At 39.7% G+C, this 27,790-nt stretch overlaps 1 long non-coding RNA gene across 1 annotated transcript in view; it reads left to right on the top strand.

The window, feature by feature from the left end:
* The first annotated feature begins 11,440 nt into the window (after window positions 1–11,440).
* The window catches only part of LOC139357182 (uncharacterized), an 84,732-nt gene continuing 68,382 nt past the window's right edge, over window positions 11,441–27,790 (top strand). The window contains exons 1-2 of the long non-coding RNA XR_011609959.1: window positions 11,441–12,770; window positions 12,909–13,066. This is a non-coding gene — a long non-coding RNA (uncharacterized lncRNA). The remainder of the gene's footprint in view (window positions 12,771–12,908; window positions 13,067–27,790) is intronic.

Genomic DNA, 27,790 nt, shown 5'->3' with positions numbered 1-27,790 from the left:
TAGTTTGCTTTTGTTTTTACAGCCCTTTAAAAATATAAGAACCATTCTTAGCTCAAAGATGGCTCAAAAACAGGCCACGGGTTAGACACGGGCCACTGGCTTAGTTTGCCAACCCCTTTATGGGCTCAATGGAAGATAAAGTCACACACAAATCATCAGATTATGAGATGCTGCTGGTTATAATTGCAATACTACCTTATGTTTTAATTTTGTTTTATTGTTTGCCCAGCCTATCCTTGAACATTGTCCCATTTGATCCTCAAAATAACACTTACGGGACATCATTATTCATATATTAGAGAGAAAACAAGCCCAGGGAGGTAGTGACTTGCCCCAAACTATACAGATGCTCAAGGGGAAATCCAGGAATGAAAGCATCTTGTGGTTCATGTTTGTTGCTCTTCTTTTATGTTAAACTCAGACTGAATAAGAGAAAATGTTGGTAGAAAGGAAATCAGATTGAGAAATCTGCTAGTTCATCATTAACATGTCTGTCCTCTGAGACCCTCAAGCTTTAAGTTGAATAAAAACCCAAGAACATATATTCCTGACTTCTTTCACAGTGCAGTGGCCCTAAGGGCTTAGATAAATTACCACATCAACTTGTAGCCCGGTCAGGATTTTGGAAAATCTCTAGGTAGCTCATAATTCCCACCTATGCTGATAAAAATGATGTGATTCGTGCTTTATTAATGCTTTAAAAGACTGATCAAAGAAGTGATAGTTCTGCTTCTAGGAACATACTCCACGATACCATAGTTGGATTGAGGGAACAGGGAGAACAAAACTCTTCATTTCATCAGCCTGCCAACAGGAGTCTGAGCAATGAAATACAACAGAATTGTTTGGAAAGACATGTTAACTCAACTTGTGTGGCCCAAAGGCTAATCAGAATCTACATCATAAAGAATAGGCAAAGGTACATATGGGACTCATTCCTGCACTTTTATGGGTTAGAGACATGAACTGTGTATCCCATTACACAGCAGAATAACACTAGTATGAGAGAGATAAGGTCCAAGAAATACAGTAACTTTATGGATTATATTGTGATATCTTTTTTTGCTGAACATTATAGGCCACCATTGTTTAGTAACATTTATTTTTTAATTTGGATTTTTAGTCGCTGCTTTCTGTATTTAAAAGTGCCTATCTTTAAGAAGGCTGTCACCCTGTTACACTTAATAAATGAGTGCTACCAGAGTTCTGTGACCACTTGTGGCTTCTGCAACTTGAAAATGTGGAAATGTTGGAGAAGGTTCAGAAAAGACTATGAAAAATAAAAGTACTGTAAAAATAAAAGCTGGGAGCAAGATTAAAGGGATTTATTTTTGCTAAGGTTTAAAAATACTTAAGAGTGACTGATGCAGTGATTGGCGATCACATTAAAGGTTTCCACATAGAGCATACAGAGCAATGGTTTTCTCTTTCAATCTGAAACAAGAGCACAAGAAAAACTCTAGAACTTTGATTTCCAATTTGTAGGCTCCCACGGAATTACTTAGAGGGATCCTCAAATTTTTATAATTGTATCAAACACTAAATACACACACAAAAAAAACCGATGTTATCTCTTTTGTGCGAAATGTTTGCTATTAAAAGGGGGTCTTTGTTTTTGAAAATGTTGAGAACCACTGATCTTGAATATAGCATTGGGATATAATTGAGGTACAAAAACTAACATCCAGCAATGAGAATTATTAACCTACAAGCATTGAAATGTACTTTGATAGACTGATGAAAATAGAGACGATTGTTATTTCAAGGTAACATAGAAGTTTGTTTATTCCTTTATTCATTCCACAATCACTGAATATGATCTATGTGTGAATGTACCCAGCATTGTTCTAAGCCTGCAGCTGAATAGGGTTGAGGTGGGCACCCTTTCTGGAATCATGTCATTCACAGTCTCTTAGTCACTAGTAGAATATATTAATTCATGACTAGCATGAGATTGTTTCCAGTCCTATAATTTTATTATCTTACCTTAATAGCAAGGAATAACAGATTTTGAAAAGGAAAGGTGAAGGTTTACTTTTGAGGCTTATCTCTGCATTTGAAATGAGATCATAATCAAATAATGAACAGAGGAGTCACCTTTAAAAATCCTAAATTTTATTTCCCAGTTTGTGAGACAGTTAAAGAATATTCATTTTACCTGTACCTATCTTACATGATTGTTTCCTGTATTCAGAAGGTATGTTGTTGGTTGTCATTTAGACTCCAGATCCTTAAAGTACTTCAGAGAGGAAAGTTTGCCTCCTCCTCCTCCCGCTATTTGTTCTTTTCCAGGGTAAAGGTGGAGATGAATGTAGTTTTTTAGTAGTAAATTGTATTCATTCCATAAAAAGATGATGATTTAATCTCCGATTACTCATTGAGCTTTCAATTCACTTAGAGGTCTTCATGATGATTAATTTTCTTTAAAGAACACCATAAATTTATATCCTAATGGACTTGCCATATGAAGTTTATGATTACAATATAGATAAGAGATACTCATCCATCTCTTCTGTTAAAGGGCTGTACCCTAGTGATACGACCTCTTAAAGCTTATCCTTTTTTTTTTTTTTTTTTTTTTTTTTGAGACGGAGTCTGGCTCTGTTGCCCAGGCTGGAGTGCAGTGGCGCGATCTCGGCTCACTGCAAGCTCCGCCTCCCGGGTTCACGCCATTCTCCTGCCTCAGCCTCCCGAGTAGCTGGGACTACAGGCGCCAGCCACCATGCCCGGCTAATTTTTTTGTATTTTTAGTAGAGATGGGGTTTCACGGCGTTAGCCAGGATGGTCTCCATCTCCTGACCTCGTGATCCGCCCGCCTCCGCCTGCCAAAGTGCGGGGATTACAGGCGTGAGCCACCACGCGCGGCAGGTTCCTGGCTCACATTTAAATGCTCAATAAATATTCGCCATAAGAGATTTGGAACAATCTCTGCAGATACAAATGTCTATGGTAAGGTATTTTAAGAATTTTCATTTGAGGAGGAGAAAAGCATGGTTCCTAATACTTCTGGAGAAAAGATGACAAATTTTGTTTCTTTCTTGTACTGTCTGTGACATTAAAGATAACTTTAGATGGAACACAAAAGAAAAAGGATAAGCCGGGAGGCGGAGTTTGCAACGAGCAGAGATTGCGCCACTGCACTCCAGCCTGGGCGACAGAGCGAGACTCCCTCTCAAAAAAAAAAAAGAAGAAGAAGAAGAAAAAAAAAGAGTCAAGAACTCTTCTAAACACTTCATGTATATTATCTCATTTCATCATAACAACGCTATGAGACAGATACTATTGTTATCCCCATGATACAGATGAGGAAACTGAGGCACTGAGAGGTTAAGTAACCTGTTTAAAGTTACACCAGTGAAGCCAAGGGTCAAGCCCTGAAAGTGTCTCTTAACCACATTCCCTACACTGCTTCTCAAGAAGGAAATGGTTGAGTTTCTTTTGAGACATTCTTTTTTTGTTTGGTTGGTTTTTCTTGAGTTTCGCTCTTGGCACCTAAGCTGGAGTGCAATGGCACAATCTTAGCTCAGTGCAACCTCTGCCTCCTGGGCTCAAGTGATTCTGCCTCAGCCTCCTGTGTAGCTGGGACTACAGGCGCGCGCCACCAAGCCTGGCTAATTTTTTTTACTTTTAGATGGGGTTTCACCATGTTTGCCAGCCTGGTTTCGAACTCCTGACCTCAGGTGATCCACCCACCTTGGCCTCCCAAAGTGCTGCAATTACAGGCATGAGCCACTGCACGCGGCCTCTTTTGAGGCATTCTGACGTGGACACAATCTAGAAACATTAATCAAAAAATTTTTAAACATGTATTTATTTCTAGAATGCCTAGCATGGTATATTCAATAATGGAATACAGGTACTCCTTGACCTGTGACGTGATTACATCCTGAGAAGCCCATTGTAAGTTTAAAATATCCTAAGTTGAAAATGCATTGAATACACCTACTGAATTTCATAGCTTAGCTTAGCCTATCCTACCTTGAACGTACTCAGAACACTTACATTAGCCTATAACTGGGCAAAATAATCTGACCTAAAACCTATTTTATAATAAAATGTTGAATATCTCAGGTAATTTATTAAATACTGTACTTAAAGTAAAAGATAATGCCATTGTAAAGTCAAAAAAATCATTAAATTGAACTACCGTAAGTCAGGGATCTTCAGTACCATACAGCAGTGAAAAATGAATGAGCTACAGCTAAATATATCAGCATAGGTGAATGTCACAAACATGTGAAGATAAAAACCAAATACATAATTATTATTTAATTCATATAAAGTTAAAAAGCATGCAAACCAAACAACATAATGTGAGGGCATAAGTATATGATAAATTTTGAGAAAAGTCTATACACAAATGCAGGATTGGAGAAAGACGGAAATATAATTTGGGAAGGCTACATAGGGAATTTCAAATTACCGATAGTGATACACAGGTATTTTGTTTATTACTATTTTAATCATGTATATATGTTATATATTTATTATGTATGATATTTCATAATTACGTATTTAAGGAAATAATATACAAATGCAAGGCAATATCTTTATTGCAAAGTGGATATAGCAATATTTCAATATAGCATCAAATATTAACTAACATTTTCTTAATTAGAACTTCTCTATGCTCCAGTGAACTTTTAGTCATTGTAAGAACTGACAGGCTGGGCACGGTGGTTCATGCCTGTAATCCCAGCACTTTGGGAGGCCGAGGCAGGCAGATAACTTGAGGTCAGGAGTTTGAGACCAGCCTGGACAACATGGTGTAACCCCCTTTCTACTAAAAATACAAAAGTTAGCCGGGCTTGCTGACGCACGCCGTAATCCCAGCTACTAGGGAGGCTGAGGCAATCACTTGAATCCAGGAGGCGGAGGTTACAGTGAGCCTAGATCATGCCATTGCACGCTATTGGGCGACAGAGTGAGACTCCATTCCCCACCCCACCAAAAAAAAAGAACGGACAGATCCTTTGAATTGTAGAAGAATAATTAAATCATTTCTAAGGTAACAGAGTTGAGAGTATATTTTCTGACATTCTCATTTAAAAAACTGTTTATCAATATAAGAAAATTATGATGACTATTAACAGATGTATATGAATCACCATCACTTGCAATTCCTCACCACCAGATAACAGCATTTGCTGAGTAACACCAGAGTTTTTGCCATCATTTGGAAAGACAATCAGTATTATTTTATTCTTTGTGACACTCTGAATTGGGGGAAAGCTAACTATTTGTAGCTGATATCTTAGGGATCATAGCAACTGATCTGTGGTATCAATTCCAATTCTTGACTGTTACTTCTCAAGCCTGTACATGAATTCAATAACAACAGTGAAATTATCCTGCAAATGCCACCCTAATGTTCATATGTGAAACCTGGGTTCTCTACATGCCATCGAACTACCTACACAGGTGACTTGAACCTATGATATGAGGGAACAGAGTAGCAGCCTTCCTAGAACCCACTTCACTTAGACCCACCTCTCACTTTGAACCCCTCCTACTCTTTCTCCTCTGGCTATTTTTGTGCTTAGGAACAAAAGACTGGGAAGTAGAAAAGTTTAGCTTTTTATTCCTTTCCCATCACTCTCAAAAGTGCAAAATTCTGAACTTACCAATGTTGAAGGTCACTGAGAAGTAGAAGGTGTTCAATCAATCCATTTAAATTAGTGAATACTTTAGTGAGCACCCAGATAGTCACATACTGTTCTAGGAGCTCAGAAGAACACAGAAGATAGGTTAAACGTGATGATTGTTTTTAAAAACTGTATAATTGGGGAGGCAATACTAAATACATTCTATAATTTAAAGCAGTACAAATAAGGTATACAATTACTTAGCACAGTATAGATATAATGCTACAGAAAGTCAACATCAGTTTTTATTTTAAAGTATTTTTTTCAAAAAGTTCTACCATCCTAAGATTTTATGTTTTGAACTATTCAAAAGTTAACTGAAGTTTAAATTTTGTATTAGACTCCAGTTATTGTATTTTGTATTTGGTATTTTTAACAAAATGATATCCCATTACTTAAAGTAACACTGCACGTTGGCTGCTTTGCCTATAGAGTAGCCATTCTTTCATTTCTTTACTTCTCTAGTAAACTTGCTTTCACTTAAAAAAAAAAAGTAACACTATATTTTAAGCACAATTTTAGCAAATAAAATCCAATATATAAAGCAAGTAATGCATCATGACCATGTGGGGTTTATTCCAGGAGTGCAAGTATATTTTGACATTAGAAAAGCGAATATAGCAGGGTGTGGTGGCATGCACCTGTCGTCCTAGCTACTTGGAAGGTTTACACAGGAGGATCACTTAAACCCAAGAGTTTAAGGTTACAGGGAGCTGTGATCATCCCATTGGACGCTAGCCTGGGTGACAGAGCAAGACTCTGTCTCTCTCTCCTTCAAAAATAAATAAATAAATAAATAAAACTGACTAAATAGAAAAACCATGTGATCATCTCAATAAATGCAGGAAAAGATTTAGGAAAATCCAATATACATTTCTGAGAAGAATGCTTAGAAAACGAAAAATAGAAAGAAACCTCCTTAACCTGACAAAAAGCATCTTTGGAAAACCTACAAGTAACATCAGACTTAATGGTAAGACTGAAAGCCTTTTTTTTTTTTTTTTTTTTTTTTTTTTTTTTTTTTTTTTTTTGACAGAGTCTCGCTCTGTCACCCAGGCTGGAGTGCTGTGGCACAATCTTGGCTTACTGCAATCTCCACCTCCAGAGTTCAGGAGATTCTTCTGTCTCAGCCTCCCGAGTAGCTGGGACTATAGGTGTACGCTACCACACCCGGCTAATTTTTGTATTTTTAGTAGAGACAGGGTTTCACCATATTGGCCAGGCTGGTCTCGAACTCTTGACCTCATGATCTGCCCTCCTCGGCCTCCCAAAGTGCTGAGATTACAGGCCTGAGCCACCGCGCCCAACCCGAAAGCCTTTTTAAGATAAGGAACAAGCTAAGCCATGTCCTCTACCACCAATTCTATTCAACATTATACTGCATATTCTATTCTGTTCAATCAGGCAGGAAAAATAACAGACACCATATTAGGAAGGAAGAAATAGAACTGTGTTTATTCATAGACAATGTCATCATCCATGTAGAAAATCTGATGGAATCTACAATGAGCCAGAATAAATGAGTTCATTGAGATTTCTAGTTATAAAATTAATGTACAAAAATTAATTGCATTTCTGCTAGCAACAATCAGAAATTAAAATTAAAAGGCAATACCATTTACAATAACATAAAAATATGGAATACTTAAAATTAAAATTTGGCAAGAGATATGAAAGAACTGTGTGCTGAAACTATTAAACATTGTTGAGAGAAATTAAAGAAAATCTAAATAAAGAAAGAGATAAATAGTGCTTACGTGTCAGAAGACTCAGTATTGGCATAATGATAAATTGACCAACATAATACAAAGTCCAGAAATAGATACATACATAGGTAATTGATTTTTTTTCACATGGGTGCAAAGGCAATTCACTGCAGAAAATACAGGTTTTTCAATAAAGGGTGCTAGAACAAGCAAATACCCATATGCAAAATAATAAACTTCCATACACATTTCATATTATATTTTAAAAATTAACTCAAAATGGACCTCAGAATTAAAAGTAAAACACAAAACTATAACACTTCTAGAATAAAGTATGAGAGAAAATTTTTATGACTTTGAATTAGGCAAAATTTTCTTAAGGCAAAATTTTCTTTCAACATCCAAAAGCAAGCCATAAAAGAAATAAGAAGACAAATTATACTTCATCGAATGGTAAACTTCTCTCTGAATGATGCTGTTAAAGAATAAAAAGACAAATCCCAGACTGGGAGAAAGTATTTACAAAGTATACATCTGATAAAAGGGTTATATCCAGTATATATAATAAAGAAATCTCTCAAAACTCAATAATAAGAAAACAACCCTTTCGAAAAAAGGGGCAAAAGTATTAAACAACCACTTCACTGAAGAAAATATGTGAATGGCAAATAGGTATATAAAAAGATGCTCAAGGCCGGGCGCAGTGGCTCATGCCTGTAATCCCAGCACTTTGGGAGGCCGACGCAGGCAGATCATGAAGTCAGGAGTTTGACACCAGCCTGACCAACATGGTGAAACCTGTCTCTACCAAAAATACAAAAATTAGCTGAGCATGGTTGTGTGCACTGTAATCCCAGCTACTCGGGAGGCTGAGGCAGAAGAATCACTTGGACCCAGGAGGTGGAGGTTGCAGTGAGCTGAGATTGTGCCATTGCACTCCAGCCTGGATGACAGAGTGAGACTCTGTCTCAAAAAAAAAAAAAAAAGTTCAAAATCTTTAGCTACTAGGGTACTACTAAAATCGCTACATATCTATAAGAATGTCTAAAATAAAAAGACTGACCATATCAAGTGTTGGTGAAGGTGAGGAGCAACTTGATCTCTATAGATCACTGACGGGAGTATAAGATGCTGAAACCACCCTCTCCTTCCAAAAAGGAAAGTATATGTCCATACAATGATTTTTACACAAATGTTTATAACAAATTTAATTGTAATAGTGTGATGGTTAACTTTAGGTGTGGTCTTGACTGGATTAAGAAACACATAGAAACGGCCCAGTGCGGTGGCTCACACCTGTAGTCCCAGCACTTTGGGAGGCTGAGGCGGGTGGATCATGAGGTCAGGAGATTGATACCATCCTGGCTAACATGGTGAAACCCCGTCTCTGCCAAAAAAAAAATACAAAAAAATTAGCCGGGCATGGTGGCAGGCGGTAGTCCCAGCTACTCGGGAGGCTGAGGCAGGAGAATGTCCTGAACCTGGGAGGTGGAGTTTGCGATGAGCCAAGATCACGCCACTGCACTCCAGCCTGGGCGACACAGTGAGACTCCGTCTCAAAAAAAAAAAAAAAAAGAAAAAGAAAAAAAAAAAAGAAAAGAAAAGAAATACATAGAAACCTGGTAAAGCATTATTTTGGGGTCTGTCTGTGAGAGTGTTTCCAGAGGTTAGCATGTGAGTCTGAGTCAACTAGGTAGGGAAAATCCATCCTCAATATGGGTGGGCACTATCCAATCCACCAGGGTCTGGAGAGAACAAAAACAAAGAAAAAGCAAATATGTCAATCTATCTGCTGAAACTGGGAGACACCCTTCCTTTCTTGTCCTTGGAAAACAAACTATAGACTCCCAACCTTTGGACTCCAAGACTTGCCCCAGCAGCCCCTCTAAGTTCTCAGGCTTTTGGCATTGGATTGAGAGTTAACATCATAGGCTTCCCTGGTTTCAAGGCCTCTGTACTTGGACTGAGCCATGCTACCAGCACCCCAGGGTCTCCTGTTTGCAGATGACCTGTTGCAGGACTTCTCATCCTCCATAATAGTGTGAGCTAACCCCCCTAAATAAGTTCCCTCTCATATATCCATATGTATATACTCTTGATTCTGTCTCTCTGGAGAACCAAGCCAATACAAATAGCCAAAAATTGGAAACAATCCAAATGGTCATCAACAGGCGAATGGATACACAAATTGTAATATATCCATATGATGGAATAATACTTAGCAATAAAAAGGGATGGGCTATTGATACACATAACATGGATCTCAAAATAATGATGCTGAATGAATAAAGCTAGAAAATAAGAGAACATACTGTATGATTCCATTTAAGTAAAACTGCAGAAAATTCAAACTAATTTATAGTGACGGCTGATCAATTGTTGCCTGGGGCAGAGGTTAAGGAGGGGTGTGAGAGAGAGATTACAAATTAATAGGCGTGAGAAGACTTTGGGGAGTTATGGCTATGTTCACTATCTTGATTGTGACGATGGTTTTACTAGTCTGTGTTTGTGTTGGTATAGACATAAAAATAGATATATCATTTATGTATATCTAAATTTATAAAAGTATACAGTTTAAATATATGTAGTTACTGTATTGTCAATTATATATAAATAAAACTTTAAAAATTATATAGGTCCCACAACTTTGTTCCCTTAAATATTCAAGAGTTTAACCAAAGTCTCTGATTATTTTTAAAATATTCACTGTTTCATCCCAAATGACACTACCCATAATTGGAATACTAAAAATTCCTTAACTGCATAATGAATTATTTTTAAGTACACAATGCAAAATGAACACTTATTTATTAAAATGATGTTTTTAAAAAAAACTTTGAAGTGATATCCAGACAAACTATAAAAATCTAACAAGAATTGCAAGCATGTGAAAGTAAAACTAGAATATAAAATGAAAATTACCTACATGTCCAAACAAGAATATACATAGAGGCCTGTATAACATTTTCAATGGGATTTTCTCTTGGTGCAGTTCTAACCCTGTGATGAAAAATATCTTTTCTTAAAGTGTATAATTACCCTCTGTCACTCTTAAATCTCCTCTGGTGTCTAAGCTCGTTTAATAATGGTGAACAGATGAGCAGAAATTAAAAGTAAAGGCCTTCTACCAATTTAGCCCCCTGCACATAATGTACCTATAATGATAGTTTGATTGCCAGTGCCCATTATTTTGTTGCTGCCTTTTTTTTTCTATTACTGCACCAGAGCCCTGGGTTTCAAAAAGAATGTAGCATCCTGTTTGATAAAACCAGAGCAATTTACATGAACACCAGTTTTAGCCTGTATTAGAAAGATGCACAGAATAAAGTGGAAAACATAATGTAACGCCACGTGGACCATTTAATGTCAGTGGCACTCTTCACTTAAATATCATATTACATTTTGGTTAATTTATTTTCCAAGAAAGAAAAGTGAAAAGCATGACTTTTTCCGGTATAATAAGGGAGGAAAATTGAAGTGTTTATGGATAATAAAATGAATAAGAAAAATATATCGAAATGAGGCTAGCGAGTTCCCTACCACATTTCCCTCAGTGAATATGGAGCAAGTAAAAAATAGATATTTAAGGTAAAGCCAAAAGAGATATTATCCAAGTCTGGTAGAGAGCAGGCAAGTCTTGAAATACCATTGTAATTTTAACTATTATTTGGATCGGAAAATCTCCTGTTCTAAGACTATTATCTTCAATTACTCTTATCCAATTATATATGGCATCTTGTTTATATTTCCATTTTTCCCAGGGAAAATCATGATAATCATAATAACTGCTAGTAAGTCATGTAGGAAAGAAGCCTCCACACTATACATTATGATTGCAGTAAAAATAATAAATTGGGTTTTTCAAATGATTGTGATGACTTCCCCCACTTTTAACACCAAGTAGACCAGTTATTTTAGTGAAGTGTGGACCTGGCCTCAGACAGCTGCCTCAGTTCCCCGTGAGGACGTTGCTCCCCGGGATGCAGTGCTCCCTGCTGACGTGTGGGGAGGACTTCCAGGCCACTGGGCGCGCACGTCTGGACCGCGGAAGTGGACGTGGGAGTGAAGAGACCCCAATGCGACCTGACTAATATGCAGCACAAAGTTCTGTGAGAAGATGTGTTATGTAAAACCCCACTCACCAGCAAACACACAGTCTCAGTGTGGAGCTGAGGGCTCAGTTATCGCTTCCCCTGCCTGGCAGACCTGAAGGATGTAAACAGCTTGTGGTAATACCAGGGCCCAATCTAGCGCCAGTAAAAGATCTCCCTCTCCACAGACCTCTGCAATTACTCAGGAGGATTGTAGACGGTTTTCAGTTACCCTAAAAACATCCCGTGTAGGCCCGTCTTGTCCGTGGACAAGCAGACTGTATGGATCATTTGTCTTTCCGTGGATGCTTTTCCTCGCCCTCCACCACCTGTACAAGCAACTCTGGCCCTCGACGTGCATCCCTTCAATCATTATAACCTTCTCCCTCAGTCACTTCCTTGATTTTATAGCAACGTGTGTTCCGTTTTCCCTTTAGATGTTCTGGAGCTTGGATAGGAATTTGAATCCATTCTTTGGACTGTTTTCTGAGACCAGTTCTGTGTGGGGTCCTAAAGCTCCTTGTCAATGTGGGAGGCGATTTTGAGGCGATGGAAGCCGCGTTGGCCCTTGCACTCCCCGCTCCCGGGGGCAGTGGGGTTCGGCAGAGAGCACGATTTTACACATATTAAGTGCCTCTGAGTCCTGTAGAGAACCTCCAGCCCCAGACTTCCGCATGAAACAAGGGCGCACAGACTGGAGCTGTGGGGGGCTGAGGAGAGCCGTTTATTTGGAGAGCCTAGCACAGGAGGCGGCCCTGTCTCTATGGCTCTGAAGAGACCACCTTTAGACTGCCAAGTGCTGCCCTGGTCTCTTTAAGAAGGGTTCAATGTCAGCAAGCTCGAAGCCAAGCAGAAGAAAAACAGCCAAAAGGAAGAAGGCTCGGGGGGAGTGACTCCACTAGGCCAGCTGAGAGGGAACCGGGTCTCTCCTCCTTGACTGAGTAACAGCCAGTGGGGCATGCAGGCACCCTGGCAAGTGCTACTGAGCATCAACTCCTAGGAGCCAGGCCTTACTAAAGGACAAAGGATGAGCACAGGACACAACCCATTCAAAGGCTTCCCAGCCTTAGCCGTGGCCTCCAGCACCTCTCACATAAGCAGCCAGTAATGGAGTCTCCCATGGAGGCGTTGGAGCTCAACCTTCTAAAGCCAGATCCAACAACTACCCATTTGAATAGTTGGCCGGTGGCTCGGAGCCAGGCGTTCCTGTGGCAGGATTACATCTTCCTGTCTTCTTCTTTCTCCTCCTTGGAATTCGTAGACCCAGCAGAGACCCTGCAGGGATGGATAACCTGCTTTTTAGGTGCTGGGAGACGGGGACATACCAGGTAATGACATGCCTGGAAGACACAGCTCTGTCTTCCAGGCCCAGCAGGGAGCTCGCCTCCATAGCAGAGAGGATGGTCGAGCTGACCTAATAAATATTTTCCATCTCTAACCTCAGTAATTATTTTCATGTGTCACAGCTCAGTAAGGAACGATGAAAAATAAAGTTTCCCTGATTAGACAAGACCCGCAGATCACTGGGAGTAGAATCTGAAACTGTTCTCTGTATTGCTCAAGAAGTCATTCTCCACACTCATCAGAGAGCTGATGTCACCCCATCCCTGCTCAACTACACAAAGTAAGTGAGTTTCTTTCTTTCCTGATTACATGTCTATTCTTTCCTTGTCATCTCTTACACCCCATCCCTCCCCACTCCAAAATCTACAATAGTGGAGTTTTTATCTGCTCTTTTCTCCTTTGAAGGTTTGAAAACTTACCTATTTCTGTGCGAGAATCTCAGATCCCATTCTGCTTACAGCCACAATACTTCCCTGAGGGGTGGGGAATGTGGTCGGATGAGTGGTAGGAAAATGCCTTTCGGAAAATTTTTTGATTTGCTACACTCTATTGAGTCCTAGTGGGAAGTCAGCATCCCTTTACTATTTTGGAAAATTCTCAGAAACGATATGCACAAAAGTTTCAGCAAAACATTTTCCATCCTAATAACTTTTTCTAGATTGTCCCAAGGTAAGAAGAGAGGGGCTAGGGAAGGGAGCCTGTTAAAACATGGTTCTTCCTTCTTCCCCATGCTGGGCTAGGGGCAATGCCATCTCTAAACAAGAATCCCAATTTAGGGAAGCTTTTGGCCCCGGGGAAAGAGGTGGTTAGCATAATAAAAAAAAGCCTCATTTAAACTATTTGCATTTAATTTTGGTTCAGACCTCCTCAGTAGAGTTTACTCCACTGTAGATTATTGCACCACAGTGCAAATAATAAAAAACAAACAAGCAAACAAACAAAGAAACAAAAACACACAGTGAGCGATGTACCTAGGTCTGGGTCCCATGTGGAGACATTGTGCAGGAACCTCCGTTGGTGAATCCAGCTGGCACATGTGCCCTTCTATTACCCTTGGTGGGTGTACTTGTGTGGGGTAATCTGGGCATGAACAGAAAAGATATGTCGCAGCTGAAGGGGAATAGGAGGGTTTTTTTCCCCCCTTGGGGAAGCTGAATAAATGGTGTATTGTACACCTGTGTTTTGACTGCAGCCCATCGAATGAGGTCAGGTGTGAAATTTTCCATTTGTGGTGACATGTTGGCATTCAGAAAGTTTTGGATTTTGGATCATTGCAGACTTGAAATGTTTGGTTGAGGGATGCTCAACCGGTTTTAGAATTAATGATAAGTTCTCTTCAAGGGCTTATTGCTTAACGAGATCCAACATTGACAGGATACAGACAACCAGAGAAAAAATCATTTTCTAGGGGTTTGTGCTAATGTTGTTTTCCATCACACTGTCCAAGAATCTTCCTAAGGGAGAAGGGCTTTACCTTTGAGAAAACTTCAAAAGTGTGATCTGCTTCCTCAAGTCCAGTCTAAGAGGCAACAAGTTTGGTAGCTAAGTGTGCTGGTTTTAGGTTAGTATACCTGTGTTAGAGCCAAGAGAAATCTTAGGGAGCCTTTAGTGACATCCTTCTTCTTACGGAAAAGGAAAATGAGGCCACGAGAGGAAAGGTGACTTTCTCGAATGTTTACAGTAGAAGCCATGTCTTCTAAAATTGCTTCTAATGTTTCTTCTCAGAGAACTGGCAGAACTAGCAAAGTATCTCTCCAAACCATAGTCTACTTTTTCTAGTTTTTGTATGAGTCATTTTGTTTTGGTGTGTGTGTGTGTATTTTTTTTTTTTTGAAGTATAACATAGATGCTCACAAGTGCACAAATCGTAAGTGTACACCTGGATCCATGTTCATAAAGTGGTCACATCCATATAACCAAACACCCAAGTCAAGAAACAAATTGTTACCAAGTCCTCTCCCACTTTGTTCCCCTTTCCAGTCACTGTCCCACTAAGAATAGCCACTGTTCTGACTTTCCTGGTTTTAAACTTTCGGTAAAGTGGATCATGTGGTATGTGCTCTTTGGTCTGGATTCTTTTGCTCAATGTTGTATTCATGAAATTCATCTCTTGAATTGTATGTAGTAATAGTTTTTTTTTATTGACACACAGTATTCCATTATGTAAATACCAAATTTATTTATCCATTCTACTGTCCACATTTGTGTTATTGTCAATTTTTATCTATTATGCATAAAGGAAACTTTGTACATGTTTTGTCAGGCATATGTATGTCTCACTGGTGGAGTAGAATTGCTGAGTCATAGAATATTTGTAATTTAGCTTTAGTAGATACTGCCCAACAATTTCCCAAAGCGATTGTACCAATTTACACCTTTACCACCAGTGTATGAGAGTTCTAATTGCTCTATATCCTTGCCAAAACTTGCCACTAACAATGCCTTTCTCAAGAAATAAATTTATTGCTTTTCTTCCATTTGTGGAAGAAATAAAAGAGGTGAAAAGAAGAATTTTGTCTCAAATTTAATTTATATTTCTAATGGCTTTTGAGATGTCTCAGGTCCCACCCCCTAAAGATTTTCTGTTTTACCGCAGTATTGTCAGTCTTAGGTAAATGACTATAGGAGTATAATTTAGAGTTATAAGAAGGCTATTCCTAGAGGACTTTCTGGCCACACACTTAGCTAAAATATTACAATTAACGATGGCTTCCATTGGCTCTTAAAGTCTTGTGCTTTTCAGGAGTGCTTTATTGAGAAACAAAGATTTACTTTCAGCTAAGACCATAGCTGACAGTTCTGGGCCAGCTTGATGGTAGGTAACCTGATGTTAATTCCAAAGACAGATGCAGAAAGGATATCATCAGTAGGGATGAGGTAGAACACTATCACTCACCCCTTGGGTCAAGTGCTAGCTTGCAGCCTCCACATTTTAGAGACTACTTTATTATCAGAATGTTTACTTGGCCTGTAGAGTTATGGTAAGAGCAGAAAGGAGATAAATTTAACCTTAATACTGGTATTTGAAACCCAGTGTAGACTATTTGAAAACAAAACCTTTAACTGTCACTAAGTCCAAAATTAAAGTTTTGCCCCAAACAGAAACCAATTGATCCAGTGTTTTTATGCTGTATTAACAGCACAATCTATCTAGCTGCATCTCTGAGGCCATCAAAATCAGTACTATTTGGGCCAGCACTCTATAAAAATAATTTAATTTACATCTCCAATACCTGAGATAGATATAAACTCAATTGACTTATAATAGTGACATAATGTAATTTGCTGAAATCTTATACTATGCCAATGCCAGTTGTATAATAATCTCTTTAAATACATTATTATACAGTCCTGTCCTGACAATATCCCTTTGGGAGAGTTACGTTGTCCCCAGTTTGTGTATTAGAAAACTGAAGCATAAAAAAGTTAAAAAGACCTTGCCCTTCTATAAGTGTCAGCGTAGGGATTCAGGATAAAGTCTGTTGGATTTCAGTTCTCTCACAGGAACCACTGCCCTTGCCTGGCTCCTGCAGAAAACATACAGCTTTTCTTCAAAGGGCTTCAAGCTGGAAAGACCTGCAAGTCGTAATCTGAGCCCTATGTTTATCTCCACCTTTCTCTACCTGTGTCTTCCCCTATCTCTATGACTCTCTCCACCTCGTTCATGACCTGTCACCCACCAACTTTCTTGTCATGAAAGGTGCGCCTTGTGCATTTGCTTCTCCTGATAAATATCCAACAGAGAAGGCCTCACAAACACATTTTAGTCTGAAGCAGACTCTGCTGCAGCACCATCTGCCAGCTTGATAAAGACAATCCTCCTTTAATTAGGAATGTTGAAATGTTGGAAATCCAGGCCAACTTCTAGTGTTACAGAGAAAACTTAGAGTATGGAATCCTTGGAGGAAGAAGCCGAGAGTTGGGCCCAGATTTTCAGGGAAAACACACCACTTGCCTGAGTTCAGGAGAAATGCGGCCTTGTGTTTTGTCCTTGGGAGGCTTCCTGCACCCTCCCAAGTGGCCTCCGTGGTCGCACTGCCAGGGGCCAATGCACTGGGAAAAGTTCTCAGTGTGTTCACATGTTTCTAGCTTGTGTCTTTCCTTACATATGTGTGGGTTTTTTCTTAATAAAGGTTGGGCCAAAACTAACTCTTTTTGAATGTGCAGTTATTGAGCAAATACTAGACATTTCTCCAAAATTCCCATTGAATTTGAATATTCCAGAAAGGCACTTTACCCTGAAGAGAGTTTTACTTCAGGCCTGGGGTGCATTCTTTCTAAAATGGTGGAAATCAAAATTAGGTATACCTGGGAATTATTGCACACATAGTATATATAATTATAGAGTTAACATAATGCCATTTTAAATCATTGAAAGAGAATGTATACTTGAATATAGTATAGTCACTATAGCCAAACTGATAATTTTTTTCATGTGTTACATAGATTTTAATATAATCAAGCCTTCTAAAATAAAAAACAATTTGGTGCATTATAACGATAGATTTGTTTTATTTCAGCTGTTTAATGTTCCTTGAAGGTAAAGGGGTTGTTTATGTTCTTAAATTTTAGCCATCTTTTATTAATTTAGAAAGTAATGTAATCTATTATTATAACTACCGTTTAGCTGAATTGTCTATTTTTAAAACAGTTTTTATAATATGATTTGACAGTAAATGTTAATCATTTCTAGAAAGACGTGTGTCTTGGAACTTAGCAATAATGTTGTACCATGTATAATAATAGTGAGAAGATAAATCCATGGCAAGTTTTACCTTAGGGAAATGATGTAATATTTCAATCCCCAGACAAAATTCTATGAAAGGAAACCTTTTTTTTTTTTTTTTGAGACCAAGTCTTATTGTTATCCAGGCTGAGGGCAGTGGCACAATCTTGGCTCACTGCAATCTCCAACTCCCAGGTTCACGTGATTCTCCTGCTTCAGTCTCCCAAGTAGCTGGGACTAGAGGCGTGTGCCACCACGCCAGGCTAATTTTTGTATTTTTAGTAGAGATGGGGCTTCGCCATGTTGGCCAGGCTGGTCTTGAACTCCTGACCTTAGTTGATCCACCTGCCTTGGTCTCCCAAAGTGCTGGGATTACAGGCATGAGGCACTGCGCCCGGCCAGGAAATCTTACAAGAACTTTAATATCTTAACACTGCCACATTCCTTTATTGCTTAATATAAGATATAGCCATTCATGTTTCTTTAGCTAAAACCACTGAAGAGCTAGAAATAAGCTGAACAAACGTAATTAATTTCACTTGACTGTAATATACAACACCGCAAACACACTGACACACACTCCCTCCTAGATGGGCCCACACAGAGCAGGAATGAAGATACAGTTTTCAACACATATAATACAGGTAGTATTAAGTTTTACCAGTCAGAATAAGATAAAACTTTTTTGATTTTTTTAGTTCCCCATAAGTATATAGTAGGTTCTAGTCCTAAAGGATTCAATATCATGCTAAAAATAAGTCACGGTGAAAGGAAACCCCTATTAACCCCTATTATGGCATATCTCCTTAAATTTGAGTCAGGGCTGACATTTTTGTTTTTATGAAAGTGCTGTAATATACATAACAATGAAGACCTTTGACCCTAATCACTTCTTGCAGGATTCTATTGTACCTGGTGGAATCCATAGATCACTGATCTGTCAATTGCAGGCTTTTGTGGGACACTTGTTGTCCCAAGGACAGTCAGCCACCAGCACTGCACCTGCATGTACCAGTTTGTTATCCTTGTTATCAAAATTAATCCGGCTTAAAAAAATTATTTCAGAGCTTCAAGTGATAACAACATTCAAAATTTGACAGACAAATAAGTCATCAATCCTAATTTATGTCCTTCACAGTAGAGATATTGGGGAAAACACTATTGTACAGTCCACATCATCAATGTCAAGTTTTTTATATGTGCTCTGCGTTACCAACTAAAGTTATAATTGTTTTCAAGAATGACGTTGAATTTTACATATCCTGTCGAAAACCAATCTTATTATAACTTCTACTTTTTCCAGCTTCATCCTTTTTATCTCAGTGATTACTAAATCCTGTCAATTCTTCCACCTACATTTTCTCTCTAAATCTTTGCTTTCCATCTTCATTACCTCTGTTTTACTGGAGAGTAATAGCAATGGAGCTAAAATTGGTCTTCTCTACACTTGCACAAGTTTATTAAACATCTACTTTATGCCAGACCTCGTATTGACTCAAACAGAAATTTGAAAATAATGTGCATATGGCATGCTGTATTAGTCTGTTCTTGTCCTGCTATAAAGAAATGCGAGTCGGGGTAATTTGTAAAGAGAAGAAGTTTAATTGGCTCATGGTTTGGCAGGAAGCATAGTGACTTCTGCTTCCGGGGAGGCTTCAGGGAGCTTTCAGTCCTGGTGGAAGGCAAAGCGGAAGCAAGACTTCTCATGTGGCCAGAGCAGAAGGAAGAGAGAGAGGATAGAGGTGCTAAACACTTTAAAAACAACCAGATCTCACAATAACACACTCACTCACTATCATGAGAAAAGCACCCAGGGAGGTGATGGTGGTAACCCATTCATGAGAAATCTGCCACCACGATCCAGTCACCTCCCACCAGGGCCCACCTCCAACACTGGGTATTATAACTTAACATGAGATTTAAACGGATCTGTGACGTGGGACACAGATTCAAACCATATCAAGCACTTATGAAGTCACAACGGCTAGATGGTGGGTGCCTCAGGAGAATGGCAAAATTCGAGGAGGGAACTCAGAAGCATAGAAGTGAATCTCAACTTAGCCAAGTGATTACAGCCAAAAGTCAGAGAGCAAGGCAAAAACATCTCAAAAAGTTTCATTGCCCAGCCAGGCATGGTGGCTCATGCCTATAATTCCCACACTTTGGGAGGCCGAGGTGGGTGGATCACCTGAGGTCAGGAGTTCGAGACCAGCCTGGCCAAGATGGTGAAAACCCATCTCTACTAAAAATACAAAAATTAGCTGGGTGTGGTGGCAGGCGCCTGTAATCCCAGCTACTCGGGAGGCTGAGGCACCAGAATCGCTTGAAAAAAAATGGGAGACGGAGGTTGCAGTGAGCCGAGATTGTACCATTACACTCCCTGGGAGACAGAGCAAGACTCTGTCTCGAAAAAAAAAAAAAAGTTCCGTTGCCCTTGAAAATTTTTCATGAAGGTGTCATGTTGGTACCATGTGCCATCTGTCAATAAATTCATCCCAGGCAGGCTTTTCTCCCACCTTTGTGGAGAAGGCTGTTCCTTCAGTTGAGTGCCAGATGAAAAAAAATGGCTTCCATTTTGAATTCATGGGGTACCAAAAATACATCTGTTGAAACACTGGCATTCCATTCAGCGTGGTGAAATTGTTCACCCCATGAAAGGCCTGAAGAAACTGTTGAGTGAAAGAGCAAGTTACATTTCCCATCTTCTTCTCACTTTTGGACATGCTCTCACTCAGTAAAATGAAATGTTTAAGTTTTGCCTGCAGTATTTCAGCATTTAAATTGCAGTTTTGGCAGGGAGTGGTGGCTAATGCCTGTAATCCAATAATCCAACACTTTGGGCAGCTGACGGAGGCAGATCACCTGAGGTCAGGAGTTCGAGACCAGCCTGGGCAACATGATGAAATCCCATCTCTACTAACAATACAAAAATTAGCCGACGTGGTGGTGGGCACCTGCAATCCCATCTACTCTGGAGGCTGAGGCACAAGAATTGCTTGAACCCGACGGACGGACGTTGCAGTGAGCTGAGATTACACCACTGTACTCCAGCCTGGGTGACAGAGCAAGACTGAAATTGCAATTTTGTTAATTAGCCGGGTGTGGTGGCACTCACCTATAGTCCTAGCTACTTGGGAGGCTGAGGTAGGAGGATCCCCTGAGTTCAGGAGTTCCAGGTTACAGTGAGCTATGATTGCGTCACTGCATTCCAGCTTGGGTAACAGAGCACAAGACCCTGTCTCCCTCTCAAAAAATAAAATAAAAGCAAAACAAAATAAAAAATTAATTGCAATGTTGTTACTCTTGATTCTTCTGTCAGGCATTAATATTTGACTTTTAGAAAATCAAAGCTGAAAGCGTGAACATTATTATTTGGTCACAAGTGTTTAAAGGAGTTTACCATTATCAGATTAGTGATTTAGAATGGTGAGTTGTAGCTTGGAGGAGGTATATAAGGGAGGGATAGAGGACATAGCATTGGATATTGTCACAAAGGCTTAAGAGGGCTGTCAATTTTATCACCTACATTTTTTCTCTAAATCTCTCTTTTCCATCTCTGTTACCTCATTGACAGTTTTTTCAGGCCTTTCATGGGGTGGACATCTCACCACACTGAATGGAATGCCAGTATTTCAACAGATGTATTCCTAGTACACCATACATTCAAAGTGGAAGCCAATTCTTTTCATCTGGTACTCAACTGAAGGAACAGCCTTCTCCACAAAGGTGGGAGAAAAGCCTGTCTGGGAAGAATTTATTGAGAGATGGCACATGGTGCCAACATGGCACCTTCATAAAAGATTTTCAAGGGCGATGAAACTTTTTGAGACTTTTTTTGCCTTGCTCTTTGACTTTTGGCCATAATCACTTGGTTAAGTCTGATTCCATTGCGATGCTTCTGAGTTTCCTTCTGGAATTTTGTCATTCTCCTCTAGCACCCGCTGTCTAGCCTTTGTGACTTCATCAGTGCTTCACATGCATGCTCTTTTCACATTTCTGTTTGAGGCAGTACAAGGTCTGGCATGAAGCAGATGTTTAATAAACATGCAAAAGTGTAGAGAAGACCAATTTTAGCTCTATTGGTATGTCAATAATTTTTACTTAGCATTATGATCATTATATTCATGTGCAATTGGAACTAAAAAAAATCCCTCACTTGGCACTGAAGCATGACAAATATAATTTTTGGGAAAACTCCCCAAGTTTCTCTAAGCACCATGTGGAGGCCTCATGGACCCAGAGTTCCTGACTTGTCTGAAGTATAGCTACATAACCAAAGAGGGGGACTGTATTATGCCTACAGGAGTCCCTTTAAGAGGTATAAATGAGATTTCCCTGGTTCTGTTCTTTGCAGTGAAGCTTTTTGCTGCGACTTTAACGTGAGCAGGAGTGTCTCCATTTCAGAAATACAAGTGCAAACAATCTGTGTGTCTGCATAACATTTCTTTAAAGTCAGAAGAGTTTATGTGAAGTGTGGTAGCCCTGGGAGGGGGCTGAAGACTGGCTAACCCTACCACAGAGCCTGTAGGAACCCAGTGGCCTCACTGACTTTCCACCAAGGTTTGTGTCAAGGTTTGTGGGGGTTGTTTCATACCAAATAACTCAGACAGAGGATTAAACACATTTCTATGCAACTGTGGCAGATTTGGGTTTTATTTTTACCCCACAGTCCTTAAATTACAATACCTCTTTTGATGTGGCATATGCACATTGTGTATTCTTAACTGCTTATTTGGATACATTTGGGACTCTCAGAAGCCTTTTTTTTTTCACTATAGATGCCAATAAATATGTCTGCAGGGCGAAGGGAGACTGTACTTTTAGATTCCTGGCTTGAGGATCCTAACGAGGTTTTTAAAATTTATAACCTAATAATGAGCTGTGTCTACCACTGCATCATACTGAAAGAGTTTTATTTTCCTTAAAAGGAAAGATGCAGGATTTTTGGGTCTAAAAATGACCTGTTATAGTTTCCCATCTGGAAATTCTAACTACCTTCATTGTCTGGTGTTCCCTTATTGCTGTCTCCGAAAATTAAAACTGTGGAGAAGCTCCATTGAACAAGAGCCACAGACTCTCGGTTAAAGTCCTTTTCCTTCTTCACTAATAGCTAACTTTATCCTAAGGCCACTACATCCTTGTTCCTGTTGTCCTTTGACTTACAGTTACAATATTATTTTTTTTCTATTTGACGTGTGCCATATTTTGAATGCTTGTGTCCCATCAAATATGTATGCTAAAATCCTAAACTCCAAGGTTAAGAGGTAGAGCCTTTGGGAGGTGGTTTGCTCATGAGGGCTCTGTCCTGATGAATGGGATTAGTACTCCTATAAAAGAAACCCAAGGGAACTTGCTTCCCTCTCCCACAGTGAAGATACTCCCTGTGAATCAGAAAACATGCTCTCACTAGACACCAAATCTACCAGTGCCTTGATCTTGGACTTGCCAGCCTCCAGAACAGTGAGAAGTAAATGTTTGTTGTTTACAAGCCATACAGTTTGTGGCATTTTTGTTATACCACTTCAAATAAACTAAGACAATATCTAGGGCATTTGTAATATTTTTGCCATCACAAGTAATTCTGAAAATATTTTAAAATAAATGAATACTGATATAGAAATTCCAGAAATGATAAGTACTGTGGTTTGAATATTTGTCCCCTCCAAAACTCATGCTAAAACTTAATCCCCGCTGGGCACAGTGACTCATGCCCGTAATCCCAGCACTTTGGGAGGCCAAGGTGGGTGGATCACCTGAGTTTGGGAGTTCAAGACCAGCCTGACCAACGTGGAGAAACCCTGTCTGTGCTAAAAATACAAAATTAGCTGGGCATGAGGAAGCATGCCTGTAATCCCAGATACTCGAGAGGCTGATGCAGGAGAATCACTTGAACCTGGGAGGCAGAGGTTGTGGTAAGCCGAGATTGTGCCATTGCACACCAGCCTGGGCAACAAGAGTGAAACTCCGTCTCAAAACAAACAAACAAACAAACAAAAATTTAAAAAAACTTAATCCCCAATATAACAGTATTAAGAGGTTGGGTCTTTAAGAAGTGATAAACCATTCATAGATTAATAGATTAATGGATTAATGGGTTATTGAAGGAGTGGATTAGTTATCATGAACATGGGGCTTTTGTAAAAGCCACTGTGGCTGTCTCTTGTGAGCCCCCTTGCTGTGTGATGCCCTGCGCCACCTCCTCGGTACTCTGCAGAGTCCTCACCAGCAAGAAGGCTCTCATCAGATTTGGCCCTTGACCTTGGACTTTGCAACTTCCAGTGCTGTAAAAAATGAATTTCTTTTCTTTATAAATTACCCAGTCTTAGGTATTCAGTTATAATGACAGAGAATGGACTAAGACAACAAGAAAGCTGCCAAGATGAATCATGGTGCACTCAAAGTGACTATAAAAGAACAAATGGGGGCTGGGCGCGGTGGCTCACGCCTGTAATCCCAGCACTTTGGGAGGCCGAGGCGGGCAGATCATGAGGTCAGGAGATCGAGACCATCCTGGCTAACATGGTGAAACCCCATCTCTACTAAAAATACAAAAAAATTAGCCAGGTGTGGTGGCAGGCGCCTGTAGTCCCAGCTATTTGGAAGACTGAGGCAGGAGAATGGCGTGAACCCGGGAGGCAGAGCTTGCAGTGAGCCAAGATTGCGCTACTGTGCTCCAGCCTGGGCAACAGAGCAAGACTCCATCTTGGAAAAAAAGAAAAATGGGTAGGGGAATTGATGCTGTAGAGGAGAAGAAATATTTTTCATCATCAATCACTAGGTTCGTGGCTGAGACCCCTATGATAAAAAATAGATTAACAAGGGAAAAGCCTACAAAAGTATTTAGTAAGTTTGGCATGACAAGGGAACGTTCCTAAGAAAATGGAGACCCCCTCCTCCTAAGAAAATGTAAACCTGTATATATTTTATGCTAGGTTGGAAGAAAATGTGGATAGTCATAGGAAACTATGATTGGATTAAAAAGTATAATCTCATGGTCATAAACTGGGAGAAAACTCACAAAGTTTGTTCAGAGACTTTTCTGTAACACTGTGTCTTCAGAGATAAGGATGTTGTTTCCTCCCAGTAGAGAAAGGGAACCTCTTGTATGAGGGTCTTATGATCTACTTCCGAGGAAGGTCAGTGTGATGGTTAATATTGAGTGTCAACTTGATTGGACAGAAGGGTGCAAAATATTGTTCCTGGGTGTGTCCATGAGGGTGTCGCCAAAGGAGATTAACATTTGAGTCAGTGAACTGGGAGACACAGACCCACCCTCAACCTGGGTGGGCACCACCCAAAGCTGCCAGCACAACTAGGATAAAAGCAGGCAGAGGAACATGGAAAGACTAGACTGGCTTAGTCTGCCAACCTACATCTTTCTCCTGTGCTGGGTTCCTCTTGCCCTTGAACATCAGACTCCAAGTTGTTCAGCTTTTGGACTCTTGGACCTTTGACCACAGATTGAAGGCTGAACTGTCTGCATCCCTACTTTTGAGGTTTTGGGACCTGGACTGGCTTCCTTGCTCCTCAGCTTACAGATGGTCTATTGTGGGACTTTACCTTGTGATCATGTGAGTCAATATTCCTTAATAAACTCCCCTTTACCTATACATCTATCCTGTTAGTTCTGTCCCTCTAGAGAACCCTGACTAATACAGTCAGAAACTTCTTCCTGGGTTTTATGGCCTGCTTCAGGGGGAAGGCCAAGAGAAGTTGAGAGAGTGACCTTCCTGCTTCTGTGGTTTTCTCAAATGCCAAGATGCCATATTTGGCAATAGTGTGTCCTGACCCTCATTATGCTTATGCTGACCAGTGACCAAGGTCTTCCAATTTGGAGGCTCAAAGCTATGACCTTCAAGTTCATTGTCTAGTGCTTACAATTTCTCATTCATTTTCACTGTTGAAGAAGGCCATTTAAGTTCATCAGTGACACTTTGATGGCCTGGCATATTTTTAGCCTCTGGAGCCTTGCATGTGAGGCTAGAGGCAGGAGATCGGGGTTGTGGTTCAGCTTCACTGCCAAGCATAGCATTGTGTGTTACCTCGACTTTTTTCTGGAGTTCTCAAGGTCCTAATTGAGTAATCCTATTAGTGGTGTATTTTAGGAGAAAATATTGTAGGGGAAAGAATGAATACTGCTCCATAATCATGCAGAGTAAACTTTGTATTACAATAATCTACCATCAGTCATCATGCAAAATGACATGTCTTGTTGACTTGGAAAAGAAATCATTTGAAAGCTTTATCCTTTTCTTTTTTGTCTATTTGGAGTTTTCTATTTTATACATTTTAGTCATTCTTTGGATCTTGTCAAATTCGAAACATCTTAGTAAAGAAGACAATTTCCTTTTTTTTTCTTTTTCTTTTTCTTTTTTTTGAGATGGAGTCTTTCTCAGTCACCCAGGCTGGAGTGCGGTGGCTGAATCTCGGCTCACTGCAAACTCTGCCTTCCAGGTTCACGCCATTATCCTGCCTCAGCCTCCTGAGTAGCTGGGACTACAGGCGCCCGCCATTACGCCCGGCTAATTTTTTTGTATTTTTAGTAGAGAGGTGGTTTCACCGTGTTAGCCAGGATGGTCTCGATCTCCTGACCTCGTGATCCGCCCGTCTCGGCCTCCCAAAGTGCTGGGATTACAGGCATGAGCCACTGTGCCCGGCCAAGAAGACAATTTTCTTTGAAATTTTATAGGAAAGATAGTGATAATGGATGGGTGGGAACTTCTTTCAGATCTTACTTGATTCGGCTACTTAGTGAGCTTCTGAGTTAAGGAGTAAATTTTTGTTGGTAACTTTACAAAACCATTTTGCCCTTTGTTCAAAAACCCTCTCACATTTTCAGACAAGTTTTGTCCAAATCCTAAAAAATGTAGAAATTCTTAGAAAAATAAAATAGAGGAGTATATGGATATATGGACAAAAGAAAGATAAAATTTCTTACTTAATGTATTATTGTATAACTTCTCAGAGGGGGAAGTCCACTTTGAATTCTATTGTGTAGATGGAATGACTATATATGCAAATTGCTTATGATATTTCTCTGTTTATATGCATGTATGTGTATGGAATCTGTGGGCTTTTTTGTGTGGGTGAATATGTGGTCAAATTATGTGGATGGGCTTGTTTGTTGGGAAATATGGGGTGTATACAGGAAATTAGGAATTAGAAGCCCTTATGGTTTTACTTTAACAGAGGTAGGAATGGATTGGAGTGGCTTTCATTTTTCATATGAAATCATTTAAGCTGGAATTATTCTTATAATATACATCAAGCAGAAATCCAAAACAGTTTTAAGACATGAATTGTCACAAAGAAGGTAAGCTCCCAAAACTAGAAAAAAGGGGGTACATTCTTTTAATGGGGGAATACCTGACCTGAAATGTAATAGTTTTATTTCTATAAAACTGACTCCCAGATCATTGAAGAAACAACTTTTCTACACCTTACATTTTCAAAAACCTGTCTGAATCATTTAGACAATTTAAGACAAATAGTTATATAGCCATCTGCCTAGATACGCTTAACCCTAAGCCAATGAGTGTGTAACGGTGGAGAGCTCCAAAAAGAGTCAGTCTGCATGCAGTGTAGAACTGAAAAAGGACACCAACATCCACAGATGGATTTGCCTACCACATTGAAATCAACATGGCAAAGATGGGAGGAAATGAAAAGTGTTTATTTCCTCAGGAAATCTCATATATTCATTCTGATGGGAACACATCCATTCAACAAACATTTAGTGAGAGCCTACTATGTGCCAGACCCTCTGTTGGATGCCAGAGAAGATTCATAAGAGAGATTCTTCTGGACCGCCATATACATGGTGCATGTTATAGCAGAGTCTGGGCAGAGCCCTGACCAGTCTCCTCAGGGAAGATGAGCCTCACTGAGGAAGGTGACATTTGGCTAAGTCCTGAAGGATGAGTAGGAGTTTCTATGTGGAAAATGAGAATAGCATCCCTGGCAGCAAGGCCAATGCTGAAGAGATGCACAAAGTACATGGTGTGTTTGGGGAACAACAGGAAGTTTCGTGTGGGTGGAACACAAGGCTAGGTAGATAACAAACACTTTCTGGCTCTTACCACAGGGGTCACAGTCTGGTGTCCCATTCAATTTGGTTGGCAGACTTTTTTTTTTTTTTTTTGGCCCATACAGTGTTTTAAAAATATTTTGAATTAGTTGCCAAGATTTAAAAATTGGAAGATTTCTCATAAAATTCCAGATTTCTGGCTTCTCTTGAAAAAAAAAAAAAATTAGAAGATCTGGCAACACTGGGCCCAC

Source organism: Macaca nemestrina, chromosome 11 (genome assembly GCF_043159975.1).
Source record: "Macaca nemestrina isolate mMacNem1 chromosome 11, mMacNem.hap1, whole genome shotgun sequence".
NCBI lineage: Eukaryota > Metazoa > Chordata > Mammalia > Primates > Cercopithecidae > Macaca > Macaca nemestrina.
Note: the sequence above shows the minus strand (reverse complement) of the source record. Positions and strands in the feature narration are given on the sequence as shown.